This window comes from Mauremys reevesii, linkage group 6, assembly GCF_016161935.1.
Source record: "Mauremys reevesii isolate NIE-2019 linkage group 6, ASM1616193v1, whole genome shotgun sequence".
In the NCBI taxonomy this organism is placed as follows: domain Eukaryota; kingdom Metazoa; phylum Chordata; order Testudines; family Geoemydidae; genus Mauremys; species Mauremys reevesii.
In genome coordinates, this window is record NC_052628.1 from 98809421 (window position 1) to 98829542 (window position 20122).

General features: G+C 40.1%; 1 protein-coding gene and 1 long non-coding RNA gene across 8 annotated transcripts in view; both read left to right on the forward strand.

The window, feature by feature from the left end:
- The window catches only part of SLC24A2 (solute carrier family 24 member 2), a 188764-nt gene that overhangs the window by 11806 nt on the left and 156836 nt on the right, over positions 1-20122 (forward strand). The window lies entirely within an intron of this gene.
- On the forward strand, positions 1998-6202 carry LOC120408485. Its single transcript, XR_005600722.1, has 3 exons — positions 1998-2066; positions 4820-4957; positions 6171-6202. It is a non-coding gene; the product is annotated as an uncharacterized LOC120408485 (long non-coding RNA).

Sequence of the window (20122 nt, forward strand, 5' to 3'; positions counted from 1 at the left end):
GCTGGGCAGAGAAAGGTAATTCTGTTGTGTGGCTGGATTTTGATATTTCAGAGTTTAGTTTTGTTTCTGTTAGGAACAAAAGCAAAAACTTTCAAAATTCTCTACAAAAGGGAATGATCCCCATCCCCAGGCAGTCCACATGGCAGGGCTGTTCTGGAACTGTGGGTCCTGGAAGGCCTGGGTTTCCTGGCCCCAAGGCAGTTCACATGTCTGGCTGTCCCAGAGCCACAGACCTTGGAAACCTGGAGTCATCAACAGCACACCAGGTGGGTTGCTGAAGAGCCAGGCAGGAAAGTGGCCAGATTTCTGCTGGAACCCATGCAAGATTCCATCAGAACTTAATCAGATTGTGAAATATTTTGATTTTGCCAAATCATCAAATTCTAATGAAGCAATATTTTGTCTAAATGTTTCCAGCCAGCTCTACAGCCAATATAAAACGGTTCCTGTTTGACCCCATTGAAGTCATTGGTAAAACACCTATTGATTTAAACTGGAGCAGGAACAGGTCCTATGTCTTCAGAGGTCAATGAGGAGTTATTATTTTTTATTGTGTTTGGTACAACAGCAGGTGCAAGGTTCAGAGCTCACATTGCTTCCAAATCAGCTTAGAAAAAATCCACTACTGTTCTGGAATCAGCTGTAACTGAAAGTTTATTTTGGCAATTTTTACAGTCCCACTGTATGCGCAAAGAGAACCAATTTTATCAATAAAATTCAGAGAAGAATTATTTCTTCAGTTAAGATATTATGCATTGATCTATTATCAATCTACTCTTCTTCACCCAGTTACAAATATATTCATTTAAGTGGATAGCCATAAATATCTATGACCTTGACTGGCTTTTTTACAGTGAGGTGCGGGAACAGGCTTAAAAGACATATGCTTGATGGTATTAACAGCTCTAAAAAGCACTAACACTTAGAGAAAAAATAGAACAGTGTAGAATTGTTTTATGTTGTAGGAGAAATAAACGCAGCAGGAAATATTACTGCAAGCTTCACTGGCAATTTAATCATAAATTATGCTCAGGAATTAATCCTGCTTTATCACCTCTTAACTGCTTACTGCTGTGAGACTAGCCTAAAGTAAATGGTATTACCAGTGACATTTATTGCATAACCACCTAGTGTCAACACTTCACCCTTTTACACTGCTGTAGAACAGCTCTAGCTAATGTAGAACACCCTTTAAGGAAGCGGAGGGTTTGCTGACAGACCCAGTATTTAGGCTTCAAGGCCTATCTACTTACACAGGCTTTTGCTTGAAGAACTGTGTGGGAGGAAGCTGAGATTCTCTGTGTTGGCAGGGATTGGGGGTGTGAGTCTGAACTTTCTTTGGAGTTGATATTTAATATTGTGCTAATTTTGTTGTTCAATCAATCTACTGTGTAGGTGCTTAAAGATCAAATAAATCAAAATCCTTTTGATTTCCTATTAGGTTCAGTTCTGTCACAGTGATTAGTTAGTTAACACATGACAGATTTACATTTGTAATGAAAAACAACTTTTTTTTAACATATCTTGGAATTCTGGAATTGCAATAATACTGCAAAAGTTGGGTGTGGGGTAGTTGGAAATAATTCATATTATCCAGGTATCCATTACAAGATAAACCTCTCAAATAATTTGAAAACATCATGTTGTGCAATAGCTGATATATCTGCATGATGTTATTAATATTACCCTAGTCCTCCCATCCCCCTTAATGTTTATTATACCCACTTGTAGTGTCTTGTTTCAATTTATCGTGTATACTCTTTGAGGTAAGGGGACCTGTTCATATATGTTTGTACAGTGCCTGGCAAATAGAGACCTTGATCTTGGGTGCTACAGAAATACAAATAGTAATTAATTATGAAAAAAATAACCTGAAAAGCCTGGATTAATTAAACAAATGATTCTCTTCCCTATATGTTGGATGCCAGAAAAAATGGTCTCTGTGGGAGTTAAATCCACCAACTCAAGATGCAAATCCAAAGCAAGTTTGTTTTGGGAATGAGGAATAATGAAGCCAGCCTGGCTGCAATTTATAGATACATTGCCTGTAACTACTCCCATTTAAGGTAAATGGCAAAATTCCTGTGGAAAAATAATGGGAGAATGATCAAGACCTAGGGCTGCCAGCAGTGGTGGATTTAGAGCTAGTGGGGCCCTGGGCACAGCTTCATTTTTGGGGGTCCCCCCTTAGGACCCAGCCAAGAAAAAGAACATTCTCTCTTATCACCATCCCATGTTTTTCATTTTTTCCCTTCCCCCTCCTCCTCCTATATTATAAGTAATGGGAAGTAAATGAGGTACCTTGATTGGGGCAGGGGGGTGATACTTATCTCAGGCAGCATGGCTCCCAAAGCGAATGGCACACACATCCCTCCAGCAACAGCTCCTAGGTGGTGGGAGGGTGCGGGTGGCCAGGGGGTCTCCGCATGCCACTGCCCACAGATGCCGCCCCTGCAGGTACCATTGGCTGCAGTTCCTGGCCAATGGGAAGTCTGTACTTGGGGCAGGGGCAAGGTACACCCCAGGGGCCTCAGGGACATGCTGGCCACTTCAGGGAGTGAAGTGGCATCAAGGTAGGGAGGCAGAGCAAGCAGGGAGCCACCTTAGCCCTGTTCCGCTGCTGCTGGCACGTCTCTGCGCACTCCTTGTGGGGAGTGGGACAGCGGGTCTCCGTGCACTAACCGGCATGGAGGTAGTACGTGGAGCTGCCTCCCCCCACACTCACACACCAAGGGCATGCAGAGACATGCCAGCAGCCAGCCGCTTCCGGGAGTGGTGTGGAGCCACCAACCATGGCATGCAGGCAGCCTGCCTGAGCACTGCTGCGCCACTGGGCGGGACTCAGGGGCAGGTTATCAGATATTTGTCCTGCATTTTGGGGGGGCCCCTGCTGTTGGGGGCCCTGTTCCACTACACAGATTGTTTCATGGTAAATCCACTCCTGGTTGGCAGGCAAGGGGAGCACCCAGGCACCTAGGGGCTGCCGGGACCTGGCAGCCAGTTCCTGGGAGCCACGGCCGCATCCCCTTATGCACCCCAACCCCCTGCCCCAGCCCAGAGCCCCCTCCTGTACCCCAACCCCCTCATTTCTAGCCTCACCCCAGAGCCCTCACCCCCTTCTGCACCCTAGCCCCCTGCCTCAGCCCGGTGAAAGTGAATGAGAATGGGGGAGAGTAGGCGACAAAGGGAGGGGATTGGCTCCTCCACAGCTCCTCTTCCTCCTTCTTGGCTGGTACAGAGAGTGCTCCCACTCACTGCTTGTGCTTAAGGAGAATTTCTGAGAGCAGTTATCGGGTCTATGCACGGGCACAACCACAATTTTTCTAAAGAGGACCCAGAGCTCTCCCTCCCCTGCCCCCAGCTGCAAGCTCTCTCTCTCTCTCCATGCTCTCCCCCTGAACACAACCCCATGCACTCTGTCCTTGCACACAACCCCACTGCCTCTGCACCCAGCCCCTTGCTCCCTCATATTGCCCTGCACTTAGTGCTCAGCTCTCCTGCACCCAGCCCTGCAGTCTGCCTGCCCCATCCCCATCCCTAAGTTCTTACCCAGAGAGGTGGTCATGCTGAAGAGCACCATCCTCATCAAGGGCCAGGCAGTTCTGGGAGCCCCAAATCCCATCCTCCTCCTGCATCTCTGTTTCCCTAAGAAGCACCAAAAGACTGGATCTAATCCTGCCAGGGACTGGGGGTTCCCAGTGCCCTTTTTTCCATTTCTCTCCATGGGTGAGGGAAGGACAGCAAGTTGGGGGGTAAGCAGGCGCATGGGTCTACAACACCACTCAAATTTGGCCTGGTTGCCCTTCTGTCCTGATGGGAGATCAGCTGAGCCAAAGTTTCAGTTCCGGTCAAGGGCTGGGATAGAGGAGCTGGACCCCCTGCCCACTCCATCCCCCTTAAGGGGCTCCTGGGTCTGTGACACATGGCTGCATGTTCTGATTACATCCAGTAGTATGAAGTGGTATATACTTACAGCAGGCAGTTACATGAACTTCCCTAACTATAACAATGCTTGAATGTTTCACAGGAGTTGAAATCCCTTTGCTAAAACCAGTGCAGTTAATCAGTGACCATTTAGAACTCTGATTATTACTGCACTGCACATTTTGGCTGCCCAGAACTTCATAGTGGAGATAGAACTCAGATCATCCAGCTCCAAAAGCGCAGGTCATTACCATTTGAGCAAAAGATAAATCTGCTATGGCTGTTGACTGTATCTGTTTATTGTCATTATATACATTTTAGTGCTGATCAGAATTTTTCAAAAAAAAGAAAAAGGGAGCGTTCAAATTTCCTTTTTTTTCCTAAAAATGAAAATTTTAATGCAAAATTGACTTTTTTTAAAATGGTGGGGTGCAAATTTTTTTCATTCTTGAATTTCACCTTTTTCTGTTCCAGAAATATAACAATGTAATCTGAATTGTTTTCATTATCTGAAATAATTTAGTGAGTATTTTGTGAGACAAATTCATTGTCTGTAGTTTGTTTGCAAGTGTTTAATTGAGAATATTCAGTAAGTTAAATATTAATTTTGAGCAGTTTTGATTGGACACATCTGTCACAAAATATATTTATTTCTAATCATTGTTTGGAGAGCATAACTCTTAGAATCAGGTGCTCAAAAATACAATTACCAATTCAAAATTCATTTTCTGCAATTACTCTCCAACAATTGTGTAAAATTTGCTGATTTGGCATATATTCTTCTGCCAGAAAATTCATGGACAGTAAACAAAAAGGTGGGAAAACACAACTAAAATTAATTCAGTAAAAATGTGGAACATAGGTATTTGAAACATGTTTTGCATTATTTTCCCAGGTTTGCTTATTAACCACCAGAATGCAACTCCTGCAACCTCAAAATTGTGGGCAGGAAAAAAGGTGCCATTAAGAGTTCCAGAGAGTGGCTGGCAGGGGAGGCATCACCTGAGCTGGTTGGCATGATGGTGGGATTTAGGTAATCCAATGGCCCCTGTACATCTGGGAGAGGTTATATAAACCTTGTACTCCAGCCTGAGCCCTTCCCCTGCCACCTTTCTGGGGACAGGGAAGACATTTTCCTCTCACTACCATATTGGCATGTGTGGGGAGGGTTTCACCTTCTCCACAGCAGCTCAGGGATCCAGTGGGATAAAAGAGCAGGTACAGTTCAAGTTGTAATTTAGCAGGTGGCATGTGTCCAGTGCAGGAACTTATTCCATAAAGGGTCCAGTTCCCTGACAAACCCTAAATGGACCTGGGTTTTGGGAAAGCCATCCCCTGAAGAAGCTTGGGAAGCTAGGTTAGGGCTCCCATTGCCACAGTAAGCCCCAGACAGATTACCCCAGACAGAAAAAATTCATTTTGTTTAATTAAATCTTATGCTAGTCTGCAGTTGCACATTTATTAGGGGTGGCTTTTGTTTGGCAAAAGCCATGCAACCTTTTCTGCTATATTGAAGACCATAGTGAAAAAATGTGATGCATAAATACAAAAAACAAGGTAGAGCTTTAGTCTTAAAACAGCATATGACAGCAGTTAGACATGTATGTACAGTAAGAAGAAAGAACCAAATTGCAAACTCATGCTTTAGTTTAGGATTTAGGAGTCTAGATGTGGTTATCTCTTTCATTTAATCTTCTTAGAAACCAGTGGCTTTCAAGCCTGGTAGAACATTTTACAATGAGATGTAGGAAGCTTTATTTCTGCTTGCCTGATTGGATTAATGTCTGAAAGTAAATCAATGGCCAGCATCTTGACTGCAAACTAATCTTGACACAAGGTAGCAGCCATGGCATTTCAAAGAAGGTGGGAGACTTAGTAATTGTGCAGTATAGTGGGGACTAGGGTGACCAGATGTCCCAATTTTTTTTCTTATATAGACTCCTATTACCCCCCACCCTCTGCCCCAGTGGGGACTAGCAAAGAAATGCTTACAAGAACAGGAGATGTTCATTTGAGTGAGAGTCTGTTTTTCAAATAGACAAAATGGGTGAGGTAATATCATTTATTGGACCAACTTCTGTTGGTCTGAGATAAGTTTCTGAACTTGCACAGAGTAATCAGTTATTGCCAAAGATGCCAGTATATATGGGGAAGGACAGGAAAACATTTCTTAATTCTCAATAATTTTCCTGTGCAAGAATATTATTTGTGATTAACAGCATTTTTTCCACAAAAATGTCTTTCAGAGTAATGCATGATATTCAAACAAAACCAGGACCACAATTCTTTTCTGCTGAAGAAAAATGTTTACATTACTATTATGTGTTAACTGCAAAAAAGGCTTGATCCTGCACTTGTTGAAGCAAGTCCGAATTTTTTCATTGATTTCAGTGGAAGCAGAATTGGGACCAAAAGTCAGAACATTCAGAGTTATGATTCTATGTTCCCTCCCTCCACCCGCAGCTATCTGATAATTCCCAAGTGGCTGGACTGATTTTCTTCAGACCTTCACAAACAAAACCGCACATGCACCAAGACACCACTTCTGGGCTGAGAACAGGCACAAAGGGTTTCATTCTGAAGTACTGAGTGCTTTCTGCTCCCACTGATGTAAGTTGGAGAGAAGGGCCCTCAGCACCACACAGGATCAGGTTCAATCATTTCCATCCAAAAATGTAGTTTTTGGAAAAAAGTTATGAATCTCAAAACCAAAGTGACTACTGTATTGCTGGTGGGATACTCTAGTAATCTAGTCTGTGAGTGATAGAATATCAAGACATAAAACTGTTATCTTTTATTCTACTTTCCTGTGCCTATTTTGACAGAATGGATGGTATTATTTGAACCCACTGAATTGGAACAGACCAGTAAATGGTATTTTCGTTGGAGGAAAAGTTTTCAGAAATAAAGTATTACTAAGGGGACAGATTAGGACATTAATGTTACAGTAACATACATTTCTTATTTTGCCTTTTAAAATGACTACTCCTTGGCAAAGTGAATGGGAAACCTTTTTTGTCAAATTAGATACCAGATACTCAAAACAATTTTCAGTGTTTCCTACTGTTGTAAAAGATGTAGTTAAATTGTTTATTAAAGTAATAGCAAGGAAAATGACATTATATAATAGGCATCAATTGAAGAAAAATCATTTCTAAATATTGCTATCAAATATGCTCAGGATTCATTGTAGACAAAATCTTTTAGAATGATACAATATAGTTATATGACCATTAAAATGTTTCTGGTAACATCATTTGTACATCTGTATCCATAATAGAGTGGCTCAAAAGATCAACTTATTAAATGAAATTTGATATATATTCTTACAAATATATCAGTGGATAATTTAGGGTTGTTTTTTTTAAAAAAAATCAGCCTTTATATCCAGAAAAGGGAGAGAGTTGATTAATTTTCTCTTTACATTAATAATTTGACAGATAATAATTAGGCATCTTAGTAGTACCTATTAGAACAAGGAAACATACATAAATACCGCTGTGCTGATACTGCGACAGCTGTAATCGGTGAATGCACTTTAGCTGGAGCTGGAGCCCTCTTGGTATAACAGAGCGGGACCTACTGGCAGATGTTCTCCACTGGGGACCCTCAACTTTGGAAACTACCTCCCTCAGTCTGGAATTGTGCTTGTCTGTCAAGCTTTAGACCATCTGCAAGGCCCATCTCTCTACCAAGAGGAAGTGTTTGTGTTAAAGTAGGTACTGGTTAAATTAATCTAATGTTTTGCTAACTATTTTCCGGTATGGGATTGAGAGTTGCTACTGGCTCATTCTTTTCTTTTATTTTTTTATGTGATTCACCCAGGAAACGCGTCAGTGCCATCTCAGTACAAACACTCCTTTTATCAGTAACAGTCACCTTGATTAGTCCAAATCCAAACTGCCCCAGCTTGAGTCTCTGTACAGTGCCAATGCCAAGTCTGGGTCTCTGCATTTAGTATCTGCTGCTGCGGTCTCGGGATATCCAGAGGGCTTCCAGGGAGGGTACATCAACTGATCTAGGTATTTGCCTAGTTTTACAACAGGCTTCATAAGAAGCACTACTGAAGCCAATACAAACTAAAATTTCATACAATGACTTGTTTATACTGTTCTATATATTATACACTGAAATGTAAGTACAATATTTATATTGCAATCAATTTTTTATTATGTGGTTAAAATGAGAAAGAAAGCAATTTTTCAGTAACGGTGTGCTGTGACACTTTTGTATTTTTTATATCTCATTTTGAAAGCCAGTAATTTAAGTGAGGTGAAACTTGGGGTACGCAAGACAAATCAGACTCCTGGCAGGATACAGTAGTCTGGAACAGTTGAGAACCACTGAATTACACCCATGCAATAATACAGGCTTTAAGCTACTAGTTTTATTATAAAAGCCTTTGGAAATAGGGGGAGGGTATCAAAGAAAGAACTCCATTTGCCTGTACCAGGACTGATTTTGATCTCATACCTCATTCTTAATCATAAGTTATTTCATGGCCATCATGGATTTTGTAGAATATATGAAATTGACCCAAAAACCTGAAATTCAAACATTGCTAATTTTTCAGTTGCCAGACCTGAGAGAGATGGGTGTGAGCAACCAAACTTTTTCATTGAAGTAAGGGTGAAAGTGCCTGGGGGAGATGGGAGTTAAGCCTTGGCTGGAGCCAGATGACCTGTTCTTGGGCTTTCTTAGATTTTAGCTTGTATACCACTTCACTGAAAGCAGTGGGAGAGAAGAGAAAAGAAAACAGATGATCCTATGAACAAGGAGGAGTAACTTTCCCTATTTTCCTAAGCTCTTGCGTTTTTGTTTTCTCTTTTCCTCTGCTGCTGCTGTCAGTGGATCTATTTCACTGGTTTCTCAAACTGTAGACCATGAAACACTTCCTGGCAGTCTGCAGAGGACAGTATATTAAATGTATTTTTGGAACAGGGAGAAGGGCTAGGAGCACTCCACTCATTCCACATATAAGCCGGGGATTGCACTGCAATGAACTGACTGGTGTCATGGTGCTGGCTCTCCCTGTTTTTAGCTGCTCCATGGTGGTAAGGAAAGCTAAAACAGAAACACTTTTCTAATATTACTTGCTCATGTAGGCAATTGCTATAGTTGCCACAGATGTTATAGGATTGTGAATGGGAGGGAAGGTGAAGCATGAGAGAGTTTTCTATTAAATTGAAATCCGTGCTAATAAAACATTTGTGGAAATTGTTTCTTCAGGTATGTATGGAAATATTTCTAGCACTTTATAAGCATTGTTTAGTTGCAACTGGCTGTTATATATGTTTGTGTTTGTATATCGCCCTGTGAAATTTGCTTCATAAAATATGGCACTGTGCTTCCCAAATATTTTGTTATTGTGGGCAAAGTTGCACATCTAACATGAATATTAACATCCTGAAAATACACAGGCTACATCAGAGAACTAAATATTTGAGAAAATATATATGTTAGGAGTCTGTGTGGTGGTAATAGGCATCATTAAAACTAATAGAAATATGCTTCCCTTGATCTGTAACAGAGTTCCTGTTGGTATCAGTGGCAGTTATGTACATAGACCAAGAGCACTATGTGCCCTGAGTATATAATTTAGGAGAAATAAGCTAAATTGATGGGCTCAAAAAATAAGATTAGATGTACAACTGAAACAGTGAAGACATGTTTCTAGATGTCCTTTCCAATCAGTTTCACTAATAAGATTTGCTATATGTCAGAAGTAGCATATGCAGATGATATGCTTGTCATCATAAGTGAACTTTTTATTGAATTCTGTTGTTACATAAATCACATCCCAGATATCAGTGGTTCAAATCAGAGTCACCGTATACAGTCCTAGCTTGCTGTATGTGCTGACTGGTAAGTCCATTGGAGTTGCATCAGTATAAAATGTCAAGTATCAGAGGGATCTGATGTTAGTGTGGATCATGTTAGTCTGGATCTGTAAAAGCAGCAAAGAATCCTGTGGCACCTTATAGACTAACAGACGTTTTAGAGCATGAGCTTTCGTGGGTGAATACCCACTTCGTCGGATGCAAGTGATGATGAAGTGGGTATTCACCCACGAAAGCTCATGCTCTAAAACGTCTGTTAGTCTATAAGGTGCCACAGGATTCTTTGCTAGTATAAAATGTGTGGAAGATGGTAGGGAATCATATACTATAGTACTGATACCAGAGGATACTATATTTTCTCAGCTGTCTTCAGCTCTTTCTTTTTGTGCACTCATTTTCTGCATACTGAATACCACTTTTTGCAAATGCAGTCTCAGAAAAAGCCACATGAAAGGAGTACATGGAATTCAAAAGAATAATTCACTGAGTCTACTTAATACTTTAAATCACAAAAAACAGTTTAATGTATACAAGGTTTTAGTAACACACTGTTCAATTAAAAATAAAGAATACACAACCCAATACTATTAGCAAGTCTATGTTATTGTTCTACTTTAAGTCTGTGGTAGTTCTAATATGGAAGGAATTATAAATTATCTGACGTTATCAATGGTAGAAGTGAGAAACTCACTGACACTATAAACTAGACACATCAGCAATTATCCAGCTCACTGATAGCTGTTGCATTAATAAGATGACTTGTGCTGATGTTGAGATTGGAACAAATTTTGAGTTTTGTCTCTTCAGTGTCAGCAAGAGAGTTGAGGTTTATGTTGTTTTGTCAAGAGAACTGTAGAGAGTGATCAAGAGAAAAGACCAGAGAAAATGTTTTCCACGTTAACTATCAGATTAATTCACATTAATGTGCAATGATTTGCTGATCAATATTCAGATGCTTTTTAAACTCTTGTTAAAGTTTCAACTCAGGTATTCTGTATGTACAACAGCAAAATTGAGGAAAGGGTCTAGGAAACTGCATATTTGCAGCATTTGTGGAGTGATGCCCCTCTGTTGAGTGGGAGGAGATGGGACCTTGTAGGTCAGCTTCCCATTGGAAAAGAAATCAGTGTTGGGAATCTGGTTATATTCTTAGTGTGACTTATTTTAATTACAGATATACACCAGTCCTTGACCAGAGGTGGCCACAAACAGCACACAGGTAGTCCCCTTTTTCAAGGGTCTCGGCCCAAAGACCAGAGGCCAGTTCCTAGGGAAAATCTCTGCCTCAAGAATTTACTCTAGTTAGAAATGTTAAAGCAGAAACAAACTCCCTTGTGGCTTGCCTCAGCTCCCACTAAAACTATCACAAAACTGACAAACACCACCAGGATTAAAACTATGCCTGAACTATAAGAAAAAGAACTAAAGACTACATGTAATGGTGCCATCTGGCAACCCCTGCCATAACATGTAGTATATATGTAAATTATTCATCATATACATTGCATGCATGATTAAAAAAAATTAAAAGCTTTAAAGCAGCATTAGCCTTACCTCTGAGTTCTTGGATCCCACCTTCCCCCAAGATTTAGGGATATTTGTATCTAGGGTTTTGGTTTGACTCATAATAATTGAGGGGCAGTTGCAAAATTCTGATCCAGATCTGAATTTCCCCAAATGTTGAGGATGTTTAGATCTCTGGTGGTTTTGACTTTGGCCCAGCTCTATTTTAATATGTCTGTTGCATATACTGATAGAATCATAAGATCTCCTGAAAAAGTGAAACCTTCAGTGAATTGTTTAATTTGTGTTGGATTTCACTTGTGTATCAGAACACTTTTCATGTGGCTTAAGGGATAGAGTCTCCAGTGACCTGCAGACCCCATTTTCATTATTCACAGATGTTTGGTTTGTTATATAGTATGCCACCTGTTCAAAGGACTTGAGATGTTGCAGCTATTCAGCATCACTGAATATCAGACCATATTAAGGCCTGATATTCAGTGATGCTGAATAGCTGCAACACTATTAAGGCATGTGCTTGACTCTCAGGCTCCATCTACACTTGGAGCTAGGAGTGAGACTCCCAGCTTACATACACATACTCACGCTAGCTTTCATTGAGCTAGTGTGCTAAAAATAGTAGTGCCTGGTCAGTGGCAAGCAGCATCATAGGCTAGCTGCCCTGAGTACAAACCCACCTGGATCTCATGGGGTACATATTTGGGGCGGCTGCTCCACATTGCCGCTCACCACTATCAGGCTACCACAGCTACACTACTATTTTTATCATGCTAGCTTGATGAGAGCTAGCTTGAGTATATCTGCTCAAGCTGGAAATCACACCTCCATTTCCAAGTGTAGACAGCCTCTAAGCCAATGGGAATTAAGTATATGAGTAAGTGCTCTCCTGATTAGGTATAGGTGTCTAAATATGGTTGTAGGTGCCTAACTTTAGGTAGCTGAGTGTGAAAAGTTTGGTTTTATGGCCATTCCTGATCCCATTTAAGTAAATGGCAAAACTCCCACCATCTTATCCATCTTGCCTTGAGACTTTTTTGGGGGGTATTGGAAGCATTCATTTGTACAGTGTGGGATCCAGTTTAGTTGTCTACTTTTGACCTTTTCATACTTCTGACATCAAAACTGCCTTTTATAGATTCCAGAATCAAATTTAGCTTATACCATTTTATTTTGGCTTGCAGCAGCTGTTTCACTTGAAGTAGGTAGTTAAATTGTACTTTGCCATACATAAAAAATACCTCTGAACATTGACAGGTTCTGTACTGCCAGTTACTAACAATGCATAGTTACAAGGAACAGTGTAATATACAGTACAGATTAAAGAATACTAAAACAAGGTTTGGGTTGGAAGAGGTGGTGTAGCAGTGCAACAACTCACTGCCATGGTGCCTCCTGCTGGTCATCCTGGGAATTAGCTCATGTCCAGCTCCAGAGTGCCTCCTTCCAGTCAGTGTCTCACCTGCCTTAGGCCCTGTGTCCCTCCCAGATCCCAGTGCCCCTTTCCTCAGGGTTCTGCCCCCAGCAGTACCCCCTTACTCTGGGTCTCCCCTCCCAGGGGAACCCCCAACCCTGTAAACCCACCTTGCCTCAGTGGCTACTGCCAGTCATCATCTACCCCCCATTCACTGGGGCAGACTGCAGTCCATAATGGCCACTCATAATTGGCAAGGGGTTAGGACCAGCTGCCTCACTACAGGTGGCTATACCAGAAGTTGAACTATTTCAGATTTTAAGAGTAGTTGGATTAAAAATAAAAAGTATAAAATAAACTGCTAAATAATAATTGCTATGTGGGAAGAGAAAAAAATTAGTCCTCCATAGGGTGAGTCTGAGACAGCTTCACACTTTATCATGCTGAGACTTAAGATTTAGCTTAAGTTTTATACTGTCTTACCTCACATGCACAGTGCACACCATTAGAATACAATGAGTAAAATATTTGACAGAGAAAGGAAACACAATGTCCAAGCATACAAAGCTTTATTGGTTTTATATGTATGGTGAGAAAAAATGACTCAGGCAATGTTTATATTCTCCAACTATATGTACACAGTATATATATATTGTGTTACACAGCGTGCTCATGTTTTTTGCTATTTCCACACATAAGTGTGTTGTTACATAGATAACATCAATTTGCAAATAACTATTTGATAAGTTGGTATCTATTGTAATATATTTCATGCATTATAATTTTCCATACCTAATAGGTAACATTTTTTTAAAGTGTTCAAGTGTCCTTGGAGCCTAAGTTTCATTGAAAATCAATGGGACTTAAGCTCCTAAATGCCTAAGGGTATATCTACACTGCAATGAAACAGCTGCAGCTGGCCCATATATGCTGACTAGGACTTGCGGAGCTATAAAACTGCAGTGTAGTGGGGTCCCAGAGCCTGGACTCCAATACAAGCCAGAATGTCTACATTGCAATTTTATAGCCCCGCAGCCTGAGCCCTGTGAGCCCAAGTCAGCTGACAAAGGTCAGCCACCGGTGTTTTACTGCAGTGTAGACATACCCAAAGTCACTTTTGAAAATGAGACTTATGCTCCTAAGTAATTTAGGCATTGCAGTGCTGAGTAGAGCAGTGCCTAAATATCTTTTAAAATCTGGGTCTTGGGCACTCTTGGAAATTTTATCCACCATCTAAAGCAGTTTGAGACCTGAATGACAGAGAACTAAAACATATACATTGCACATATCCTAAAACATTATATGTTATTTCCTATATGACATTTATTTTCACTTGTAAGGAGAAAAGAGAACATTTTCCTGAGCGTGTAGCTAATTAGTTATCCATCCGTTTTTCATTCCTGAAGATAAATGTCAGGACAGAGATTGGTCCTCATGTGCACTCCAGTTGAGTTTATTCAAATATATATGTCCTGATTTTCAATAAGTTATACAAGCTGGATATACAAATATGAGGGTGTAATTCAATAACTAATTTGAACACACAGGTTATTATGAGTGTGGATACATATTGAATTACATTCACAAATTCAATTATTTCCATGTACAGGTAGAGTAATTGTGTGTATAAAGAGACATAAAATTGCATGAATATTTTGCACGTGCTATTGCATACTGAACATTTTGAAACTCAGGCTCATTAAGTATATTTAGACATTTTGAAAGACAAGACTTTTAACTTTATTTTTCAGCTTCTTTTTTATTGAAGGAACTTGATGGTAGATACGGACTCCATCTGTACATAGAAGGCAAAAGAGAGACTCACAGGAGAGCTTATTCATAGGAATTCAAATAGTTTTAATACATATATTTTAACAGAGTTCTACTCTTTGATACATATAGTTTATGCTCCCAGATGGGAACATGGCTTACTCTGGAACCAGAAGTTGCTGGTGACCTCCAAAGGAGCTGCCATGTAGCATTGTAAAAAAAATTGAATTTTTTTAATGAATTTTACAGTGTGGGATAGGTTTTGAGTTGTGAGCCCTGAGGTTATCTATTGATACACAGAACAGCATAGCCAGTGTAGCTGCAGTGCAAGCTGCTTAACCCAGGGCTGCCCAGAGGGGCGGGGGGCAAGTGGGACAATTTGCCCCGGGCCCCGCAGGGGCCCCCACGAGAGTTTTTCGAGGGCCCTGGAGCAGGGTCCTTCACTCGCTCCGGGGGCCCCAGAAGACTGTCATGGGGCCCGGGCCCCGGAGCGTCTCCCACTCCAGGTCTTCGGTGGCAATTTGGCAGCGGGGGGGTCCTTCCGCTCTGGGACCCGTTGCCAAAGTGCCGGGTCTTTGGCAGAAATTCGGCGGCGGGAAGACCCCAGGCCCCCTGAATCCTCTGGGCAGCCCTGGCTTAACCCTCTAAGGTTAAAAGGGTAGTTTTGGCCACATGCCTATTCAATATTTTAATCTCTCTTTGGACAGTACCAACAAGGTTGACAGTTGTGAAGGATTTTTTCTGAGCTGGTTACTCATCTGCTGGGTCCTGATCTAAACTCACCAAACTCATTTCACATTGAACATCAGATGGGAATTACATTTCAGATCCTTCCAACCTAGGCTGCATTTGAACCAGTGACTCAGGGTTGAAACATGTTGTACCCCATCACTAATCCTGCAAAACACGCAGTGCTGCTGAATTGGAGTGGAAAGGGAAGAAAGCTGTACCAGTCCAGGAGATGGCACGGCTTTCTTCACCCATTGAGCACAAGCGGGAATCAGGTACTGAATTATGACTGAGTCACAATTCAGCCTCTGGTCTGCTTCTGGGGCATTGTATGTACATCCCCTTCGTCAGGGTGAATAGATAGCAAAGTGTCAATCCAGTCCCATGTGGATTCAAATGCAGAATTCTAGTTTTCACTGCCTTTTCATTTAAGCTTGTTTGAAAAGTTGCCCAAAAAAGAGAGAGAGAGAATAATTCAAAACATACTCATTGGCAGTTGATCACACATTACTATGTATTTTGAATTACATGCCTCTCAATAAATATTTTAGATACTGCAGATGAAATTGTCTCGTGTGTATTATAACCTTAAGTAACTGCTCCAAAATGCTCAATGCAGCATTACTAAATCAAGCCTCTAATGTGAATGTGTGAGGTAATTAAATGTGAAGTTACTTTAGTGTGTCTGCAATCATTTGTCTGCCTGGACTCTAAGCCTCCTATGTAAGAAATTCCAGTGAAGGGGCAAAAAATCAAAAAGAAAATTTTAAGCTGTATAGGGGAAAAACCTTTAAATTATTTCTGTTATTGGTGCAAAATGTGAGGTATTTGTTGAAAATGCTTGAGATATTTGTTACTTTTTTCATACCACAGACCAGATCCTTGGTCCTGCTCTGGGTGCTTTGCACAGAGCAACACTACAATCAAATTAATGGCCATTTGATGATTCCACTTGCACTGGCAGCGCTTCAGGTGGTGTAGACAGGCCATAGTGGATAGGCTGGATATCTGAGAGAAAGGAACAAAGAGTCCTGTGGTACTTTCTAGACTAACAGATGTATTGGAGCATAATCTTAGGCGTAAGCATAAGCTCCAATACATCTGTTAGTCTATAAAGTGCCACAGGACTCTTTGTTGCTTTTTACAGATCCAGACTAACATGGCTACTCCTCTGATACTTGAGAGAAAGGAGGCATGGCCAGTGTCCCTGTGTCCCAGCAATTCCAAGCTGTTAGAATGGTCCTTCAGGCTGCTAGAATAAGTTAAAGAAGTTCTCGGATCATTCTAATTTGTGCTGGGGCACAAGGCTGGTATCAGGATCAGAAGGCTACAAAGGAAATAGAAAAAGATTTTATATTCTATTGTATTTTTAAGAACTTGTACATTATTATATAACCAAAACTGTTGCATAATGCATATATATATATATATATATATATATATATATATATATATATATATATATATATGCAAGAAGGCAGACAAGTTTATGCAGGCAGTGTTAACTGTGGTGTTTCCTAACTTTTCCCTTCTTGATGATAAGCCTAGCATTCAGTTAGCATAATTTAAAAAATATATTGTTGGTGTGTATCGGAAGTTATTTTTGATGGGGTGCGTATCTAGTCGCCTGTGAAACCATCACCCAAAACAATCACATCTTCCACTATGGTAAGAGCTTTGTAATTAACTAGCAGAAACATTGCTTAAAGTGGGCTAAGTTAATCAGCTCCCTGGTCTCCAGTGGAAATCTCTTTTTATAGTAGCAACATGTGGATCTGACATACTGGGTTTTGTTGTTGCTTGACCTGTTAACCTCTTGGGTGGGAGATAGGAATAAAGCGATGACGATATTTCACAGGATTTTCTCATACAAACATAACTTTTTAAACTGATTAAATATAGTAGATTCTAACAAAATAGAAGAAAATGGCTTTCTAACGACAATAAATACCTTCTGGAAAAGGTTTTATACCCAAGTGCAAATGATATAGGCAGGATCTGACAATTGACACTTTGCTTGTGGAATCACACCTTAGTACACAGAACAACTAGACAAGAGAAGGAAGGGATGAAACAAATATTTGATAACAGTATTATTTGTATGTCATGGTTTATTTTTAGTTACCTTGTTTCTGAAAATATGCAGAGTGGCAAATTAATGTCTGCTAGATTTTTGAACATATGCAATATAAAGCAAACTGAAATAGTCTGACTATTTTAAATAACAATAATTAGCGGGCAACATTCACTTTTAACAATGGAAACCAAATAAAAACACTCCATGAGCAATCTTTCTTCAACAAATATCAGCTTCATCTTTTCCCATAGGAGTGACATTACATTGAGACTCAAGACTTCCAAGCTAATTATAATAATTGCTGTTCCTGACCTGATCCCTTTGTTTTCCTGAGTCTCATTTTTCTACAGCCTAATCATTATAAGCTTTATGTCGTGCTAGATAACTTCTAATTAATTTCTAGGCCTCTTAAATTTTCATTATGCTGGGTAAACTCAGAGTTAACTTTCATTCACGTATGCTAAAATTCACAGTCACCTCACTGTGCTGTCTCAATGAATAATGATACATAACACTCTTCATTCATCAGTTTGTTTCTTTTGGTTATAAGATGGAAAGTTAGCTTGAATTATCATTCTTATTTAACGAGTTATTTGTGTCTCCAACCCACCTCTCCCCTCTATCCCATACACACCCTGAAACTCAAGTTTTTCTTCAGCCTGTAGTAATATTTTTAATTGCATGGGACATTGAAGAGTATCTTAATGTCATGTCTGCCAATGTTCATTTACAATGAAGGCTTGTCTACATGGCAAAGCTATTGTGAAATAAGCTAGGATGTGAATTTAAAGAGCAATAGCTATTCACCACTAGCTGCCTATGCAGACACTCTTATTCTGGTCTGTAAGAGTGAACTAAGTTGAACCACACAAAGGCAATTTTAGTGTGCAATAAGAATGTCCACTTGGGGGAGCTAGTGCAGAATAGCATTTCTGCAATACCTATTCCAGTCTATTTCCAGGTGTAGACAAGTCCTTATTTAGTAACTGCCAAACCTGTTGAATTAATCTGGGGTCTTCCTTCAGGCAACTGCTGTTGTTCTATCTATATTCCAATAATGTGTAACTAATCAAATGCTCTTTCAATAGTGCAGAGAAGTCTGCAGACTAGTGAATGTGTGCATCAGACTATCATACCATACCAGTCATGTTACTTGTCTTGTTTCAGGAAGAAATATACCTTACTGGCCAGTCTACTGTAATCTAGAATTCTTGAAATAAAGTAAGAGAGCATTATTTTAAGGCTATATAAAAATGAGTTTACTGTTTTAACCAATTGTGGAAAATCAATTTACATAAGCAGGTATCCTTTGAACATATAATTGTTTAGAAACTCAGGTAAGCTTAAGCACAGAATTTTTCATTGAGTATTTACAGGCTGCTAAAAAAATCCTGAATATACTAACAATTTCTCCACTGAAAATGTTTCTTTGATGCAAGTACTGTATAGTACAAGTAGGTTCTATTTCTAATCTGCTCTAAACATAGCATCCATATATATGATTCTTTCCTGGGCTTTGTCTTTATTAATTTTTATTTAAAAAAAAACTAAGCAAATTTCAGCTTCAGCTTTCTCTTGAGCCTGACTATTTCTAGGATTTTTCCTTGCCCTTAGCTCCCTTTGGCCCAGAGAGAGGTTCCAACCCTTATTATATTCTATTTGTAGTTAACATGACCCACTGGCAGCAGAAATAATTCCTCATATTTATGTAGGTTTCTATCACCTGGCATTAAGATGACTTAGCCAACGAGCCCTAGAACCTGCCATCCTGTAACTTGTAGTATCAGTTATTTTTATTTTTGTTACTGAGTCCACTCCTGAAGTCCTTAATCAGTCACTAATCAACCAAAGCTCTTAATGGGAAACAAATATTTAGAGCAGCTAGTGGGGATAGGCATAATGTAAGTTGTCTTTTTTACAACCTCTCTTCTTTTTGTGCCTCTCCATGCAGTGACACTATCATAATTCTTTACATGTGGCATCACAAATGGTTCTCATGGAAATGACTAATGTTACTAATACAGGATTGACCTCACTGACTTGGAGCCTTAAATCCTGCTATAGCTAGCAACAGTGTCTAGGTAGGACAAGCTTTTCTCCTTAATGCATTGCAGGTATTAAAAGAGCAAAGCTATGCAGCCTCACAGCAAATTTTGTTTTGGTTATTTAAAGAAGCCACTGCTTTCCTCTTCAATCCAGCCTACAGAGCCAAAAGCATTTTAATGAAGTGTATTTTTCTGACCCCTACATCAGCTGTAAACACATCACTAGCATAGCAGCAGCAACAGAAAATCATAAAACCAAACTGTGGAAAAGTGACTGCCAAATGCTTTGTAAATTATAAAGAAAAAATCAACTGGGAGACAGTATAGCAATGCACTTTTAATGCCAGCCATGCATTAATGATAAAAGCATGTCTTGGGATGTAGCATGTCTTCCCTAATAAATCTTGCTAGAAAAGGTGCAGCTTCCTGAAGAGCTCAATTGGATGATCAAGATGGACTAATCATTGGTTTAATGCATTCAAAAGGAAGAGACAGAAACAGACAATTGCACATAAGAGCTTTATTGAAATATACATTTTCACTGATGTTCATTGTTCTTTGTGTGTCATGTTGCTTTTTACTGCACAGTTGGATGACCAGCTGGTCACAGCATACTAGCAGTCAATAATGGAGTGAGCAATGTTTAGGGATCCTTTTCTCCCTCTTCCCCAGATTGGGGAGAGCAGCACTATCCCTAAAGAGGTTGTTCTGATGCATGAGAAGGATATAGATGCTGATGTTACTCCAAGTCAACAACGGAAGAAATTCTCGCACCACCTGAATGCAGGTTTGTGACTAGGGA